The sequence below is a fragment of the Tasmannia lanceolata genome, unplaced genomic scaffold (assembly GCF_043159265.1).
Source record: "Tasmannia lanceolata isolate RefF3 unplaced genomic scaffold, GAP_Taslan_0.1 ptg000018l, whole genome shotgun sequence".
NCBI lineage: Eukaryota > Viridiplantae > Streptophyta > Magnoliopsida > Canellales > Winteraceae > Tasmannia > Tasmannia lanceolata.
In genome coordinates this window covers 38,190,525-38,210,355 of record NW_027518695.1, presented here as the reverse complement: position 1 = coordinate 38,210,355, position 19,831 = coordinate 38,190,525, and positions in this window count along the sequence as shown.

Sequence of the window (19,831 nt, the reverse complement as noted above, 5' to 3'; positions counted from 1 at the left end):
TCAATTCCGAGTTAAATTGAGTAAGTTATGGTCAATGAATTGCAGGTTGGTCTGTAAACTGCTAGACCAAAGTGCGAGTCTAACTATTTCCACCATAACTCTCAAAATACTTGCTTTTTTCATCTCCGTTTCTTCCGTTTTAAACTACAGTTCGAGTCCTTCGAAATGGAACAAATTTCAAGGAATTCCGAGTTGAATTGACTGAGTTATGGTCATTGACTCGGAGGTAGGTCTGTAAACTGCTAGGCGAAAGCGCGAGTCTAACTATGTCCATCATAACTCTTAAATTACTTGGAGTTTTTCATCTCCATTTCCAACTACACTTCGACATCTTCGCAATGCCATGAATTTGATTCAATTCTGAGTTGAATTGAGTGAGTTATGGTCAATCAATCGGAGGTAGGTCTGTAAACTCCTAGACCAAAGTGCGAGTCAAACTATTTCCACCATAACTCTCAAAATACTTGGCTTTTTGCATCTCCGTTTCTTCCGTTATAAACTATACTTCGACTCCTTCGAAATGGAACAAATTTCAATGAAATCCGAGTTGAATTTAGTGACTTATGGTCATTCAATCGGAGGTAGGTCTCTAAACTGCTAGGCGAAAACACGAGTCTAACTATTTCCACCATAACTCTCAAAATACTTGGAGTTTTCATCTCCGTTTCTTCCGTTTTCAGCTACACTTTCGACTCCTTCGTAATGGAACGAATTTCAATGAATTCTGAGTTCAATTGAGTGGGTTATGGTCATTCAATCGGAGGTAGGTCAGTAAACTGTTAGGCGAAAGCGCGAGTCTAACTATTTCCATCGTAACTCTTAAAATACTTAGAGTTTTTCATCTCCGTTTCTTATGTTTTCAACTACACTTCGACATCTTCGAAACGGCATGAATTTGACTAAATTCCGAGTTGAATTGTCAGAGTTATGGTCAATCAATCGGAGGTAGGTCTGTAAACTGCTACACTAAAGTGCGAGTCTAACTATTTCCATCATAACTCCCGAAATTCTCGGCTTTTTTAACCTCCGTTTCTTTCTTTTTAAACTACACTTCTACTCATTCGAAATGAAACAAATTTCAATTAATTCCGGGTTGAATTGAGTGAGTTATGGTCATTCAATCAGAGATAGGTCTGTAAACTGCTAGGCGAAAGGGCGAGTCTAACTATTTCTGTCATAACTCTTAAAATACTTGGTGTTTTTCATCTCATTTTCTAATGTTTTCAACTACACTTCGACATCTTCGAAATGGCATGAATTTGACTCAATTCCGAGTTGAATTGACTGAGTTATGGTCAATCAACCGGACGTAGGTCTATAAACTGCTAGACCAAAGCGCGAGTCTAACTATTTCCGTCATAACTCTCAAAATACTAGGACTTTTTCATCTCTGTTTCTTCCGTTTTAGACTACACTTCGACTCCTTCGAAATGGAATAAATTTCAATGAATTCCGGGTTGAATTGAGTGAGTTATGGTCATTCAATCGGAGGTATGTCTGCAAACTGCTAGACAAAAGCGCGAATCTAACTATTTCCATCACAACTCTCAAAATACAAGTAGTTTTTCATCTCCGTTTCTTCCGTTTTAAACTACACTTCGACTAGTTCGAAATGCAACAAATTTCATTGAATTACATGTTCAATTGAGTGAGTTGTGGTCATTAAATCGGAGGTAGGTCTGTAAACTGCTAGGCGAAAGCGCGAGTCTAACTATTTCTATCATAACTCTTAAAATACTTGGAGTTTTTCGTCTCCGTTTCTTTCGTTTTCAGCTACTCTTCGACATCTTCCAAATGGCATGAATTTGAATAAATTCCGAGTCGAATTAAGTGACTTATGGTCAATGAATCGGAAGCAGGTCTATAAACTGCTAGACCAAAGCGCGAGTCTAACTATTTCCATCATAACTCTTAAGATACTTGGAATTTTTCATCTCTGTTTCTTTCGTTTTCAACTACACTTCAACACCTTCAAAATGGCATGAATTTGAATCAATTCCGAGTTAAATTGAGTAAGTTATGGTCAATCAATTGCAGGTTGGTCTGTAAACTGCTAGACCAAAGTGCGAGTCTAACTATTTCCACCATAACTCTCAAAATACTTGCTTTTTTCATCTCCGTTTCTTCCGTTTTAAACTACAGTTCGAGTCCTTCGAAATGGAACAAATTTCAAGGAATTCCGAGTTGAATTGAGTGAGTTATGGTCATTGACTCGGATGTAGGTCTGTAAACTGCTAGGCGAAAGCGCGAGTCTAACTATGTCCATCATAACTCTTAAATTACTTGGAGTTTTTCATCTCCATTTCCAACTACACTTCGACATCTTCGCAATGCCATGAATTTGATTCAATTCTGAGTTGAATTGAGTGAGTTATGGTCAATCAATCGGAGGTAGGTCTGTAAACTACTAGACCAAAGTGCGAGTCTAACTATTTCCGTCATAACTCTCAAAATACTAGGACTTTTTCATCTCTGTTTCTTCCATTTTAGACTACACTTTGACTCCTTCGAAATGGAATAAATTTCAATGAATTCCGGGTTGAATTGAGTGAGTTATGGTCATTCAATCGGAGGTATGTCTGCAAACTGCTAGACCAAAGCGCGAATCTAACTATTTCCATCATAACTCTCAAAATACAAGTAGTTTTTCATCTCCGTTTCTTCCGTTTTAAACTACACTTCGACTACTTCGAAATGCAACAAATTTCATTGAATTACATGTTCAATTGAGTGAGTTGTGGTCATTAAATCGGAGGTAGGTCTGTAAACTGCTAGGCGAAAGCGCGAGTCTAACTATTTCTATCATAACTCTTAAAATACTTGGAGTTTTTCGTCTCCGTTTCTTTCGTTTTCAGCTACTCTTCGACATCTTCCAAATGGCATGAATTTGAATAAATTCCGAGTCGAATTGAGTGACTTATGGTCAATGAATCGGAAGCAGGTCTGTAAACTGCTAGACCAAAGCGCGAGTCTAACTATTTCCATCATAACTCTTAAGATACTTGGAATTTTTCATCTCTGTTTCTTTCGTTTTCAACTACACTTCAACACCTTCAAAATGGCATGAATTTGAATCAATTCCGAGTTAAATTGAGTAAGTTATGGTCAATCAATTGCAGGTTGGTCTGTAAACTGCTAGACCAAAGTGCGAGTCTAACTATTTCCACCATAACTCTCAAAATACTTGCTTTTTTCATCTCCGTTTCTTCCGTTTTAAACTACAGTTCGAGTCCTTCGAAATGGAACAAATTTCAAGGAATTCCGAGTTGAATTGAGTGAGTTATGGTCATTGACTCGGATGTAGGTCTGTAAACTGCTAGGCGAAAGCGCGAGTCTAACTATGTCCATCATAACTCTTAAATTACTTGGAGTTTTTCATCTCCATTTCCAACTACACTTCGACATCTTCGCAATGCCATAAATTTGATTCAATTCTGAGTTGAATTGAGTGAGTTATGGTCAATCAATCGGAGGTAGGTCTGTAAACTACTAGACCAAAGTGCGAGTCTAACTATTTCCACCATAACTCTCAAAATACTTGGCTTTTTGCATCTCCGTTTCTTCCATTTTAAACTACACTTCGACTCCTTCGAAATGGAACAAATTTCAATGAAATCCGGGTTGAATTGAGTGAGTTATGGTCATTCAATCGGAGGTAGGTCTGTAAACTACTAGGCGAAAGCAAGAGTCCAACTATTTCCATCATAACTCTTAAAATACTTAGAGTGTTTCCATCTCCGTTTCTTCCGTTTTCAACTTCACTTCGACATCTTCGAAATTGCATGAATTTGAATCAATTTCAAGTTGAATTGAGTGAGTTATAGTCAATCAATCGGAGGTATGTCTGTAAACTGCTAGACCAAAGTGCGAGTCTAACAATTTCCACCATAAATCTCAAAATACTTGGTTTTTTTTATCTCCGTTTCTTCTGTTTTAAACTACACTTCGACTCCTTCGAAATGAAACAAAGTTCAATGAATTCCGAGTTGAATTTTAGTGAGTTATGGTCATTCAATCGGAGATATGTCTGTAAACTGCTAGGCGAAAGGGCGAGTCTAACTATTTTCGTCATAACTCTTAAAATACTTGGAGTTTTTCATCTCCGTTTCTAATGTTTTTAACTATACTTCGACATCTTCGAAATGGCATGAATTTAACTCAATTCCGAGTCGAATTGACTGAGTTATGGTCAATCAATCGGAGGTATGTCTGTAAACTGCTAGACCAAAGTGCGAGCCTAACAATTTCCACCATAAATCTCAAAATACTTGGAGTTTTCATCTCCGTTTCTTCCGTTTTCAGCTACACTTTCGACTCCTTCGTAATGGAACGAATTTCAATGAATTCCGAGTTGAATTGAGTGGGTTATGGTCATTCAATCGGAGGTAGGTCAGTAAACTGCTAGGCGAAAGCGCGAGTCTAACTATTTCCATCGTAACTCTTAAAATACTTGGAGTTTTTCATCTCCGTGTCTTATGTTTTCAACTACACTTCGACATCTTCGAAACGGCATGAATTTGACTAAATTCCGAGTTGAATTGACTGAGTTATGGTCAATCAATCGGAGGTAGGTCTGTAAACTGCTAGGCGAAAGGGCGAGTCTAACTATTTTCGTCATAACTCTTAAAATACTTGGAGTTTTTCATCTCCGTTTCTAATGTTTTCAACTACACTTCGACTAGTTCGAAATGCAACAAATTTCATTGAATTACATGTTCAATTGAGTGAGTTGTGGTCATTAAATCGGAGGTAGGTCTGTAAACTGCTAGGCGAAAGCGCGAGTCTAACTATTTCTATCATAACTCTTAAAATACTTGGAGTTTTTCGTCTCCGTTTCTTTCGTTTTCAGCTACTCTTCGACATCTTCCAAATGGCATGAATTTGAATAAATTCCGAGTCGAATTAAGTGACTTATGGTCAATGAATCGGAAGCAGGTCTATAAACTGCTAGGCGAAAGCGCGAGTCTAACTATTTCCATCGTAAATCTTAAAATACTTGGAGTTTTTCATCTCTGTTTCTTATGTTTTCAACTACACTTTGACATCTTCGAAACGGCATGAATTTGTCTAAATTCCGAGTCGAATTGACTGAGTTATGGTCAATCAATCGGAGGTAGGTCTGTAAACTGCTTCACTAAAGTGCGAGTCTAACTATTTCCATCATAACTCCGGAAATACTTAGCTTTTTTAACCTCCGTTTCTTTCGTTTAAAACTACACTTCTACTCATTCGAAATGGAACAAATTTCAATTAATTTCGGGTTGAATTGAGTGAGTTATGGTCATTCAATCGGAGATATGTCTGTAAACTGCTAGGCGAAAGGGCGAGTCTAACTATTTTCGTCATAACTCTTAAAATACTTGGAGTTTTTCATCTCCGTTTCTAATGTTTTTAACTATACTTCGACATCTTCGAAATGGCATGAATTTAACTCAATTCCGAGTCGAATTGACTGAGTTATGGTCAATCAATCGGAGGTATGTCTGTAAACTGCTAGACCAAAGTGCGAGTCTAACAATTTCCACCATAAATCTCAAAATACTTGGTTTTTTTTATCTCCGTTTCTTCTGTTTTAAACTACACTTCGACTCCTTCGAAATGGAACAAAGTTCAATGAATTCCGAGTTGAATTTTAGTGACTTATGGTCATTCAATCGGAGGTAGGTCTGTAAACTGCTAGGCGAAAACGCGAGCCTAACTATTTCCACCATAACTCTCAAAATACTTGGAGTTTTCATCTCCGTTTCTTCCGTTTTCAGCTACACTTTCGACTCCTTCGTAATGGAACGAATTTCAATGAATTCCGAGTTGAATTGAGTGGGTTATGGTCATTCAATCGGAGGTAGGTGAGTAAACTGCTAGGCGAAAGCGCGAGTCTAACTATTTCCATCGTAACTCTTAAAATACTTGGAGTTTTTCATCTCCGTGTCTTATGTTTTCAACTACACTTCAACATCTTCGAAACGGCATGAATTTGACTAAATTCCGAGTTGAATTGACTGAGTTATGGTCAATCAATCGGAGGTAGGTCTGTAAACTGCTACACTAAAGTGCGAGTCTAACTATTTCCATCATAACTCCCGAAATACTTGCCTTTTTTAACCTCCGTTTCTTTCGTTTTAAACTACACTTCTACTCATTCGAAATGGAACAAATTTCAATTAATTCCGGGTTGAATTGAGTGAGTTATGGTCATTCAATCGGAGATAGGTCTGTAAACTGCTAGGCGAAAGGGCGAGTCTAACTATTTTCGTCATAACTCTTAAAATACTTGGAGTTTTTCATCTCCGTTTCTAATGTTTTCAACTACACTTCGACATCTTCGAAATGGCATGAATTTGACTCAATTCCGAGTTGAATTGACTGAGTTATGGTCAATCAACCGGACGTAGGTCTATAAACTGCTAGACCAAAGCGCGAGTCTAACTATTTCCGTCATAACTCTCAAAATGCTAGGACTTTTTCATCTCTGTTTCTTCCGTTTTAGACTACACTTCGACTCCTTCGAAATGGAATAAATTTCAATGAATTCCGGGTTGAATTGAGTGAGTTATGGTCGTTCAATCGGAGGTATGTCTGCAAACTGCTAGACCAAAGCGCGAATCTAACTATTTCCATCATAACTCCCAAAATACAAGTAGTTTTTCATCTCCGTTTCTTCCGTTTTAAACTACACTTCGCCTACTTCGAAATGCAACAAATTTCATTGAATTACATGTTTAATTGAGTGAGTTGTGGTCATTAAATCGGAGGTAGGTCTGTAAACTGCTAGGCAAAAGCGCGAGTCTAACTATTTCTATCATAACTCTTAAAATACTTGGAGTTTTTCGTCTCCGTTTCTTTCGTTTTCAGCTACTCTTCGACATCTTCCAAATGACATGAATTTGAATAAATTCCGAATCGAATTGAGTGACTTATGGTCAATGAATCGGAAGCAGGTCCGTAAACTGCTAGACCAAAGCGCGAGTCTAACTATTTCCATCATAACTCTTAAGATACTTGGAATTTTTAGTCTTTGTTTCTTTCGTTTTCAACTACACTTAAACACCTTCAAAATGGCATGAATTTGAATCAATTCCGAGTTAAATTGAGTAAGTTATTGTCAATCAACTGCAGGTTGGTCTGTAAACTGCTAGACCAAAGTGCGAGTCTAACTATTTCCACCATAACTCTCAAAATACTTGACTTTTTTCATCTACGTTTCTTCCGTTTTAAACTACAGTTCGAGTCCTTCGAAATGGAACAAATTTCAATGAATTCCGAGTTGAATTGAGTGAGTTATGGTCATTCAATCGGAGGTAGGTCTGTAAACTGCTAGGCGAAAGGGCGAGTCTAACTATTTCCGTCATAACTCTTAAAATACTTGGAGTTTTTCATCTCCGTTTCTTATGTTTTCAACTAGACTTCAACATCTTCGAAATGGCATGAATTTGACTCAATTCCGAGTTGAATTGACTGAGTTATGGTCAATCAACCGGACGTAGGTCTGTAAACTGCTAGACCAAAGCGCGAGTCTAACTATTTCTGTCATAACTCTCAAAATACTAGGACTTTTTCATCTCTGTTTCTTCCGTTTTAGACTACACTTCGACTCCTTCGAAATGGAATAAATTTCAATGAATTCCGGGTTGAATTGAGTGAGTTGTGGTCATTAAATCGGAGGTAGGTCTGAAAACTGCTAGGCGAAAGCGCGAGTCTAACTATTTCTATCATAACTCTTAAAATACTTGGAGTTTTTCGTCTCCGTTTCTTTCGTTTTCAGCTACTCTTCGACATCTTCCAAATGGCATGAATTTGAATAAATTCCGAGTCGAATTGAGTGACTTATGGTCAATGAATCGGAAGCAAGTCTGTAAACTGCTAGACCAAAGCGCGAGTCTAACTATTTCCATCATAACTCTTAAGATACTTGGAATTTTTCATCTCTGTTTCTTTTGTTTTCAACTACACTTCGACACCTTCAAAATGGCATGAATTTGAATCAATTCCGAGTTAAATTGAGTAAGTTATGGTCAATCAATTGCAGTATGGTCTGTAAACTGCTATACCAAAGTGCGAGTCTAACTATTTCCACCATAACTCTCAAAATACTTGGCTTTTTTCATCTCCGTTTCTCCCGTTTTAAACTACAGTTCCAGTCCTTTGAAATGGAACAAATTTCAATGAATTCCGAGTTGAATTGAGTGAGTTATGGTCATTGACTCGGAGGTAGGTCTGTAAACTGCTAGGCGAAAGCGCGAGTCTAACTATGTCCATCATAACTCTTAAATTACTTGGAGTTTTTCATCTCCATTTCCAACTACACTTCGACATCTTCGCAATGCCATGAATTTGATTCAATTCTGAGTTGAATTGAGTGAGTTACGGTCAATCAATCGGAGGTAGGTCTGTAAACTCCTAGACCAAAGTGCGAGTCTAACTATTTCCACCATAACTCTCAAAATACTTGGCTTTTTGCATCTCCTTTTCTTCCGTTTTAAACTACACTTCGACTCCTTCGAAATGGAACAAATTTCAATGAAATCCGAGTTGAATTTAATGACTTATGGTAATTCAATCGGAGGTAGGTCTGTAAACTGCTAGGCGAAAACACGAGTCTAACTATTTCCACCATAACTCTCAAAATACCTGGAGTTTTCATCTCCGTTTCTTCCGTTTTCAGCTACACTTTCGACTCCTTCGTAATGGAACGAATTTCAATAAATTCTGAGTTGAATTGAGTGGGTTATGGTCATTCAATCGGAGGTAGGTCACTAAACTGCTAGGCGAAAGCGCGAGTCTAACTATTTCCATCGTAACTCTTAAAATACTTAGAGTTTTTCATCTCCGTTTCTTATGTTTTCAACTACACTTTGACATCTTCGAAATGGCATGAATTTGTCTAAATTCCGAGTCGAATTGACTGAGTTATGGTCAATCAATCGGAGGTAGGTCTGTAAACTGCTACACTAAAGTGCGAGTCTAACTATTTCCATCATAACTCCCGACATACTTAGCTTTTTTAACCTCCGTTTCTTTCGTTTAAAACTATACTTCTACTCATTCGAAATGGAACAAATTTCAATTAATTCCGGGTTGAATTGAGTGAGTTATGGTCATTCAATCGGAGATAGGTCTGTAAACTGCTAGGCGAAAGGGCGAGTCTAACTATTTTCGTCATAACACTTAAAATACTTGGAGTTTTTCATCTCCGTTTCTAATGTTTTCAACTACACTTCGACATCTTCGAAATGGCATGAATTTGACTCAATTCCGAGTTGAATTGACTGAGTTATGGTCAATCAACCGGACGTAAGTCTCTAAACTGCTAGACCAAAGCGCGAGTCTAACTATTTCCGTCATAACTCTCAAAATACTAGGATTTTTTCATCTCTGTTTCTTCCATTTTAGACTACACTTCGACTCCTTCAAAATGGAATAAATTTCAATGAATTCCGGGTTGAATTGAGTGAGTTATGGTCATTCAATCGGAGGTATGTTTGCAAACTGCTAGACCAAAGCGCGAATCTAACTATTTCCATCATAACTCTCAAAATACAAGTAGTTTTTCATCTCCGTTTCTTCCGTTTTAAACTACACTTCGACTACTTCGAAATGCAACAAATTTCATTGAATTACATGTTCAATTGAGTGAGTTGTGGTCATTAAATCGGAGGTAGGTCTGTAAACTGCTAGGCGAAAGCGCGAGTCTAACTATTTCTATCATAACTCTTAAAATACTTGGAGTTTTTTGTCTCCGTTTCTTTCGTTTTCAGCTACTCTTCGACATCTTCCAAATGGCATGAATTTGAATAAATTCCGAGTCGAATTGAGTGACTTATGGTCAATGAATCGGAAGCAGGTCTGTAAACTGCTAGACCAAAGCGCGAGTCTAACTATTTCCATCATAACTCTTAAGATACTTGGAATTTTTCATCTCTGTTTCTTTCGTTTTCAACTACACTTCAACACCTTCAAAATGGCATGAATTTGAATCAATTCCGAGTTAAATTGAGTAAGTTATGGTCAATGAATTGCAAGTTGGTCTGTAAACTGCTAGACGAAAGTGCGAGTCTAACTATTTCCACCATAACTCTCAAAATACTTGCTTTTTTCATCTCCGTTTCTTCCGTTTTAAACTACAGTTCGAGTCCTTCGAAATGGAACAAATTTCAAGGAATTCCGAGTTGAATTGACTGAGTTATGGTCATTGACTCGGAGGTAGGTCTGTAAACTGCTAGGCGAAAGCGCGAGTCTAACTATGTCCATCATAACTCTTAAATTACTTGGAGTTTTTCATCTCCATTTCCAACTACACTTCGACATCTTCGCAATGCCATGAATTTGATTCAATTCTGAGTTGAATTGAGTGAGTTATGGTCAATCAATCGGAGGTAGGTCTGTAAACTCTTAGACCAAAGTGCGAGTCTAACTATTTCCACCATAACTCTCAAAATACTTGGCTTTTTGCATCTCCGTTTCTTCCGTTATAAACTATACTTCGACTCCTTCGAAATGGAACAAATTTAAATGAAATCCGAGTTGAATTTAGTGACTTATGGTCATTCAATCGGAGGTAGGTCTCTAAACTGCTAGGCGAAAACACGAGTCTAACTATTTCCACCGTAACTCTCAAAATACTTGGAGTTTTCATCTCCGTTTCTTCCGTTTTCAGCTACACTTTCGACTCCTTCGTAATGGAACGAATTTCAATGAATTCCGAGTTGAATTGAGTGGGTTATGGTCATTCAATCGGAGGTAGGTCAGTAAACTGTTAGGCGAAAGCGCGAGTCTAACTATTTCCATCGTAAATTTTAAAATACTTGGAGTTTTTCGTCTCCGTTTCTTTCGTTTTCAGCTACTCTTCGACATCTTCCAAATGGCATGAATTTGAATAAATTCCGAGTCGAATTAAGTGACTTATGGTCAATGAATCGGAAGCAGGTCTGTAAACTGCTAGACCAAAGCGCGAGTCTAACTATTTCCATCATAACTCTTAAGATACTTGGAATTTTTCATCTCTGTTTCTTTCGTTTTCAACTACACTTCCACACCTTCAAAATGGCATGAATTTGAATCAATTTCGAGTTAAATTGAGTAAGTTATGGTCAATCAATTGCAGGTTGGTCTGTAAACTGCTAGACCAAAGTGCGAGTCTAACTATTTCCACCATAACTCTCAAAATACTTGGCTTTTTGCATCTCCTTTTCTTCCGTTTTAAACTACACTTCGACTCCTTAGAAATGTAACAAATTTCAATGAAATCCGAGTTGAATTTAATGACTTATGATCATTCAATCGGAGGTAGGTCTGTAAACTGCTAGGCGAAAACACGAGTCTAACTATTTCCACCATAACTCTCAAAATACTTGGAGTTTTCATCTCCGTTTCTTCCGTTTTCAGCTACACTTTCGACTCCTTCGTAATGGAACGAATTTCAATGAATTCTGAGTTGAATTGAGTGGGTTATGGTCATTCAATCGGAGGTAGGTCACTAAACTGCTAGGCGAAAGCGCGAGTCTAACTATTTCCATCGTAACTCTTAAAATACTTGGAGTTTTTCATCTCCGTTTCTTATGTTTTCAACTACACTTTGACATATTCGAAACGGCATGAATTTGTCTAAATTCCGAGTCGAATTGACTGAGTTATGGTCAATCAATCGGAGGTAGGTCTGTAAACTGCTTCACTAAAGTGCGAGTCTAACTATTTCCATCATAACTCCCGAAATACTTAGCTTTTTTAACCTCCGTTTCTTTCGTTTAAAACTACACTTCTACTCATTCGAAATGGAACAAATTTCAATTAATTTCGGGTTGAATTGAGTGAGTTATGGTCATTCAATCGGAGATATGTCTGTAAACTGCTAGGCGAAAGGGCGAGTCTAACTATTTTCGTCATAACTCTTAAAATACTTGGAGTTTTTCATCTCCGTTTCTAATGTTTTCAACTACACTTCGACATCTTCGAAATGGCATGAATTTGACTCAATTCCGAGTTGAATTGACTGAGTTATGGTCAATCAACCGGACGTAAGTCTCTAAACTGCTAGACCAAAGCGCGAGTCTAACTATTTCCGTCATAACTCTCAAAATACTAGGACTTTTTCATCTCTGTTTCTTCCATTTTAGACTACACTTTGACTCCTTCGAAATGGAATAAATTTCAATGAATTCCGGGTTGAATTGAGTGAGTTATGGTCATTCAATCGGAGGTATGTCTGCAAACTGCTAGACCAAAGCGCGAATCTAACTATTTCCATCATAACTCTCAAAATACAAGTAGTTTTTCATCTCCGTTTCTTCCGTTTTAAACTACACTTCGACTACTTCGAAATGCAACAAATTTCATTGAATTACATGTTCAATTGAGTGAGTTGTGGTCATTAAATCGGAGGTAGGTCTGTAAACTGCTAGGCGAAAGCGCGAGTCTAACTATTTCTATCATAACTCTTAAAATACTTGGAGTTTTTCGTCTCCGTTTCTTTCGTTTTCAGCTACTCTTCGACATCTTCCAAATGGCATGAATTTGAATAAATTCCGAGTCGAATTGAGTGACTTATGGTCAATGAATCGGAAGCAGGTCTGTAAACTGCTAGACCAAAGCGCGAGTCTAACTATTTCCATCATAACTCTTAAGATACTTGGAATTTTTCATCTCTGTTTCTTTCGTTTTCAACTACACTTCAACACCTTCAAAATGGCATGAATTTGAATCAATTCCGAGTTAAATTGAGTAAGTTATGGTCAATCAATTGCAGGTTGGTCTGTAAACTGCTAGACCAAAGTGCGAGTCTAACTATTTCCACCATAACTCTCAAAATACTTGCTTTTTTCATCTCCGTTTCTTCCGTTTTAAACTACAGTTCGAGTCTTTCGAAATGGAACAAATTTCAAGGAATTCCGAGTTGAATTGAGTGAGTTATGGTCATTGACTCGGATGTAGGTCTGTAAACTGCTAGGCGAAAGCGCGAGTCTAACTATGTCCATCATAACTCTTAAATTACTTGGAGTTTTTCATCTCCATTTCCAACTACACTTCGACATCTTCGCAATGCCATGAATTTGATTCAATTATGAGTTGAATTGAGTGAGTTATGGTCAATCAATCGGAGGTAGGTCTGTAAACTACTAGACCAAAGTGCGAGTCTAACTATTTCCACCATAACTCTCAAAATACTTGGCTTTTTGCATCTCCGTTTCTTCCGTTTTAAACTACACTTCGACTCCTTCGAAATGGAACAAATTTCAATGAAATCCGGGTTGAATTGAGTGAGTTATGGTCATTCAATCGGAGGTAGGTCTGTAAACTGCTAGGCGAAAGCAAGAGTCCAACTATTTCCATCATAACTCTTAAAATACTTGGAGTGTTTCCATCTCCGTTTCTTCCGTTTTCAACTTCACTTCGACATCTTCGAAATTGCATGAATTTGAATCAATTTCAAGTTGAATTGAGTGAGTTATAGTCAATCAATCGGAGGTATGTCTGTAAACTGCTAGACCAAAGTGCGAGTCTAACAATTTCCACCATAAATCTCAAAATACTTGGTTTTTTTTATCTCCGTTTCTTCTGTTTTAAACTACACTTCGACTCCTTCGAAATGAAACAAAGTTCAATGAATTCCGAGTTGAATTTTAGTGACTTATGGTCATTCAATCGGAGGTAGGTCTGTAAACTGCTAGGCGAAAACGCGAGCCTAACTATTTCCACCATAACTCTCAAAATACTTGGAGTTTTCATCTCCGTTTCTTCCGTTTTCAGCTACACTTTCGACTCCTTCGTAATGGAACGAATTTCAATGAATTCCGAGTTGAATTGAGTGGGTTATGGTCATTCAATCGGAGGTAGGTCAGTAAACTGCTAGGCGAAAGCGCGAGTCTAACTATTTCCATCGTAACTCTTAAAATACTTGGAGTTTTTCATCTCCGTGTCTTATGTTTTCAACTACACTTCGACATCTTCGAAACGGCATGAATTTGACTAAATTCCGAGTTGAATTGACTGAGTTATGGTCAATCAATCGGAGGTAGGTCTGTAAACTGCTACACTAAAGTGCGAGTCTAACTATTTCCATCATAACTCCCGAAATACTTGGCTTTTTTAACCTCCGTTTCTTTCGTTTTAAACTACACTTCTACTCATTCGAAATGGAACAAATTTCAATTAATTCCGAGTTGAATTGAGTGAGTTATGGTCATTCAATCGGAGATAGGTCTGTAAACTGCTAGGCGAAAGGGCGAGTCTAACTATTTTCGTCATAACTCTTAAAATACTTGGAGTTTTTCATCTCCGTTTCTAATGTTTTCAACTACACTTCGACATCTTCGAAATGGCATGAATTTGACTCAATTCCGAGTTGAATTGACTGAGTTATGGTCAATCAACTGGACGTAGGTCTATAAACTGCTAGACCAAAGCGCGAGTCTAACTATTTCCGTCATAACTCTCAAAATGCTAGGACTTTTTCATCTCTGTTTCTTCTGTTTTAGACTACACTTCGACTCCTTCGAAATGGAATAAATTTCAATGAATTCCGGGTTGAATTGAGTGAGTTATGGTCATTCAATCGGAGGTATGTCTGCAAACTGCTAGACCAAAGCGCGAATCTAACTATTTCCATCATAACTCCCAAAATACAAGTAGTTTTTCATCTCCGTTTCTTCCGTTTTAAACTACACTTCGCCTACTTCGAAATGCAACAAATTTCATTGAATTACATGTTTAATTGAGTGAGTTGTGGTCATTAAATCGGAGGTAGGTCTGTAAACTGCTAGGCGAAAGCGCGAGTCTAACTATTTCTATCATAACTCTTAAAATACTTGGAGTTTTTCGTCTCCGTTTCTTTCGTTTTCAGCTACTCTTCGACATCTTCCAAATGGCATGAATTTGAATAAATTCCGAATCGAATTCAGTGACTTATGGTCAATGAATCGGAAGCAAGTCCGTAAACTGCTAGACCAAAGCGCGAGTCTAACTATTTCCATCATAACTCTTAAGATACTTGGAATTTTTCGTCTCTGTTTCTTTCGTTTTCAACTACACTTAAACACCTTCAAAATGGCATGAATTTGAATCAATTTCGAGTTAAATTGAGTAAGTTATTGTCAATCAGTTGCAGGTTGGTCTGTAAACTGCTAGACCAAAGTGCGAGTCTAACTATTTCCACCATAACTCTCAAAATACTTGACTTTTTTCATCTCCGTTTCTTCCGTTTTAAACTACAGTTCGAGTCCTTCGAAATGGAACAAATTTCAATGAATTCCGAGTTGAATTGAGTGAGTTATGGTCATTCAATCGGAGGTAGGTCTGTAAACTGCTAGGCGAAAGGGCGAGTCTAACTATTTCCGTCATAACTCTTAAAATACTTGGAGTTTTTCATCTCCGTTTCTTATGTTTTCAACTAGACTTCAACATCTTCGAAATGGCATGAATTTGACTCAATTCCGAGTTGAATTGACTGAGTTATGGTCAATCAACCGGACGTAGGTCTGTAAACTGCTAGACCAAAGCGCGAGTCTAACTATTTCTGTCATAACTCTCAAAATACTAGGACTTTTTCATCTCTGTTTCTTCCGTTTTAGACTACACTTCGACTCCTTCGAAATGGAATAAATTTCAATGAATTCCGGGTTGAATTGAGTGAGTTGTGGTCATTAAATCGGAGGTAGGTCTGAAAACTGCTAGGCGAAAGCGCGAGTCTAACTATTTCTATCATAACTCTTAAAATACTTGGAGTTTTTCGTCTCCGTTTCTTTCGTTTTCAGCTACTCTTCGACATCTTCCAAATGGCATGAATTTGAATAAATTCCGAGTCGAATTGAGTGACTTATGGTCAATGAATCGGAAGCAAGTCTGTAAACTGCTAGACCAAAGCGCGAGTCTAACTATTTCCTTCATAACTCTTAAGATACTTGGAATTTTTCATCTCTGTTTCTTTCGTTTTCAACTACACTTCGACACCTTCAAAATGGCATAAATTTGAATCAATTCCGAGTTAAATTGAGTAAGTTATGGTCAATCAATTGCAGTATGGTCTGTAAACTGCTATACCAAAGTGCGAGTCTAACTATTTCCACCATAACTCTCAAAATACTTGGCTTTTTTCATCTCCGTTTCTCCCGTTTTAAACTACAGTTCCAGTCCTTTGAAATGGAACAAATTTCAATGAATTCCGAGTTGAATTGAGTGAGTTATGGTCATTGACTCGGAGGTAGGTCTGTAAACTGCTAGGCGAAAGCGCGAGTCTAACTATGTCCATCATAACTCTTAAATTACTTGGAGTTTTTCATCTCCATTTCCAACTACACTTCGACATCTTCGCAATGCCATGAATTTGATTCAATTCTGAGTTGAATTGAGTGAGTTATGGTCAATCAATAGGAGGTAGGTCTGTAAACTCCTAGACCAAAGTGCGAGTCTAACTATTTCCACCATAACTCTCAAAATACTTGGCTTTTTGCATCTCCTTTTCTTCCGTTTTAAACTACACTTCGACTCCTTCGAAATGGAACAAATTTCAATGAAATCCGAGTTGAATTTAATGACTTATGGTAATTCAATCGGAGGTAGGTCTGTAAACTACTAGGCGAAAACACGAGTCTAACTATTTCCACCATAACTCTCAAAATACTTGGCTTTTTGCATCTCCTTTTCTTCCGTTTTAAACTACACTTCGACTCCTTCGAAATGGAACAAATTTCAATGAAATCCGAGTTGAATTTAATGACTTATGGTAATTCAATCGGAGGTAGGTCTGTAAACTGCTAGGCGAAAACACGAGTCTAACTATTTCCACCATAACTCTCAAAATACTTGGAGTTTTCATCTCCGTTTCTTCCGTTTTCAGCTACACTTTCGACTCCTTCGTAATGGAACGAATTTCAATGAATTCCGAGTTGAATTGAGTGGGTTATGGTCATTCAATCGGAGGTAGGTCAGTAAACTGCTAGGCGAAAGCGCGAGTCTAACTATTTCCATCGTAACTCTTAAAATACTTGGAGTTTTTCATCTCCGTGTCTTATGTTTTCAACTACACTTCGACATCTTCGAAACGGCATGAATTTGACTAAATTCCGAGTTGAATTGACTGAGTTATGGTCAATCAATCGGAGGTAGGTCTGTAAACTGCTACACTAAAGTGCGAGTCTAACTATTTCCATCATAACTCCCGAAATACTTGGCTTTTTTAACCTCCGTTTCTTTCGTTTAAAACTACACTTCTACTCATTCGAAATGGAACAAATTTCAATTAATTCCGGGTTGAATTGAGTGAGTTATGGTCATTCAATCGGAGATAGGTCTGTAAACTGCTAGGCGAAAGGGCGAGTCTAACTATTTTCGTCATAACTCTTAAAATACTTGGAGTTTTTCATCTCCGTTTCTAATGTTTTCAACTACACTTCGACATCTTCGAAATGGCATGAATTTGACTCAATTCCGAGTTGAATTGACTGAGTTATGGTCAATCAACCGGACGTAAGTCTCTAAACTGCTAGACCAAAGCGCGAGTCTAACTATTTCCGTCATAACTCTCAAAATACTAGGATTTTTTCATCTCTGTTTCTTCCATTTTAGACTACACTTCGACTCCTTCGAAATGGAATAAATTTCAATGAATTCCGGGTTGAATTGAGTGAGTTATGGTCATTCAATCGGAGGTATGTCTGCAAACTGCTAGACCAAAGCGCGAATCTAACTATTTCCATCATAACTCTCAAAATACAAGTAGTTTTTCATCTCCGTTTCTTCCGTTTTAAACTACACTTTGACTACTTCGAAATGCAACAAATTTCATTGAATTACATGTTCAATTGAGTGAGTTGTGGTCATTAAATCGGAGGTAGGTCTGTAAACTGCTAGGCGAAAGCGCGAGTCTAACTATTTCTATCATAACTCTTAAAATACTTGGAGTTTTTCGTCTCCGTTTCTTTCGTTTTCAGCTACTCTTCGACATCTTCCAAATGGCATGAATTTGAATAAATTCCGAGTCGAATTGAGTGACTTATGGTCAATGAATCGAAAGCAGGTCTGTAAACTGCTAGACCAAAGCGCGAGTCTAACTATTTCCATCATAACTCTTAAGATACTTGGAATTTTTCATCTCTGTTTCTTTCATTTTCAACTACACTTCAACACCTTCAAAATGGCATGAATTTGAATCAATTCCGAGTTAAATTGAGTAAGTTATGGTCAATCAATTGCAGGTTGGTCTGTAAACTGCTAGACCAAAGTGCGAGTCTAACTATTTCCACCATAACTCTCAAAATACTTGCTTTTTTCATCTCCGTTTCTTCCGTTTTAAACTACAGTTCGAGTCCTTCGAAATGGAACAAATTTCAAGGAATTCCGAGTTGAATTGACTGAGTTATGGTCATTGACTCGGAGGTAGGTCTGTAAACTGCTAGGCGAAAGCGCGAGTCTAACTATGTCCATCATAACTCTTAAATTACTTGGAGTTTTTCATCTCCATTTCCAACTACACTTCGACATCTTCGCAATGCCATGAATTTGATTCAATTATGAGTTGAATTGAGTGAGTTATGGTCAATCAATCGGAGGTAGGTCTGTAAACTCCTAGACCAAAGTGCGAGTCAAACTATTTCCACCATAACTCTCAAAATACTTGGCTTTTTGCATCTCCGTTTCTTCCGTTATAAACTATACTTCGACTCCTTCGAAATGGAACAAATTTCAATGAAATCCGAGTTGAATTTAGTGACTTATGGTCATTCAATCGGAGGTAGGTCTCTAAACTGCTAGGCGAAAACACGAGTCTAACTATTTCCACCATAACTCTCAAAATACTTGGAGTTTTCATCTCCGTTTCTTCCGTTTTCAGCTACACTTTCGACTCCTTCGTAATGGAACGAATTTCAATGAATTCTGAGTTCAATTGAGTGGGTTATGGTCATTCAATCGGAGGTAGGTCAGTAAACTGTTAGGCGAAAGCGCGAGTCTAACTATTTCCATCGTAACTCTTAAAATACTTAGAGTTTTTCATCTCCGTTTCTTATGTTTTCAACTACACTTCGACATCTTCGAAACGGCATGAATTTGACTAAATTCCGAGTTGAATTGTCAGAGTTATGGTCAATCAATCGGAGGTAGGTCTGTAAACTGCTACACTAAAGTGCGAGTCTAACTATTTCCATCATAACTCCCGAAATTCTTGGCTTTTTTAACCTCCGTTTCTTTCTTTTTAAACTACACTTCTACTCATTCGAAATGAAACAAATTTCAATTAATTCCGGGTTGAATTGAGTGAGTTATGGTCATTCAATCGGAGATAGGTCTGTAAACTGCTAGGCGAAAGGGCGAGTCTAACTATTTCTGTCATAACTCTTAAAATACTTGGTGTTTTTCATCTCATTTTCTAATGTTTTCAACTACACTTCGACATCTTCGAAATGGCATGAATTTGACTCAATTCCGAGTTGAATTGACTGAGTTATGGTCAATCAACCGGACGTAGGTCTATAAACTGCTAGACCAAAGCGCGAGTCTAACTATTTCCGTCATAACTCTCAAAATACTAGGACTTTTTCATCTCTGTTTCTTCCGTTTTAGACTACACTTCGACTCCTTCGAAATGGAATAAATTTCAATGAATTCCGGGTTGAATTGAGTGAGTTATGGTCATTCAATCGGAGGTATGTCTGCAAACTGCTAGACCAAAGCGCGAATCTAACTATTTCCATCACAACTCTCAAAATACAAGTAGTTTTTCATCTCCGTTTCTTCCGTTTTAAACTACACTTCGACTAGTTCGAAATGCAACAAATTTCATTGAATTACATGTTCAATTGAGTGAGTTGTGGTCATTAAATCGGAGGTAGGTCTGTAAACTGCTAGG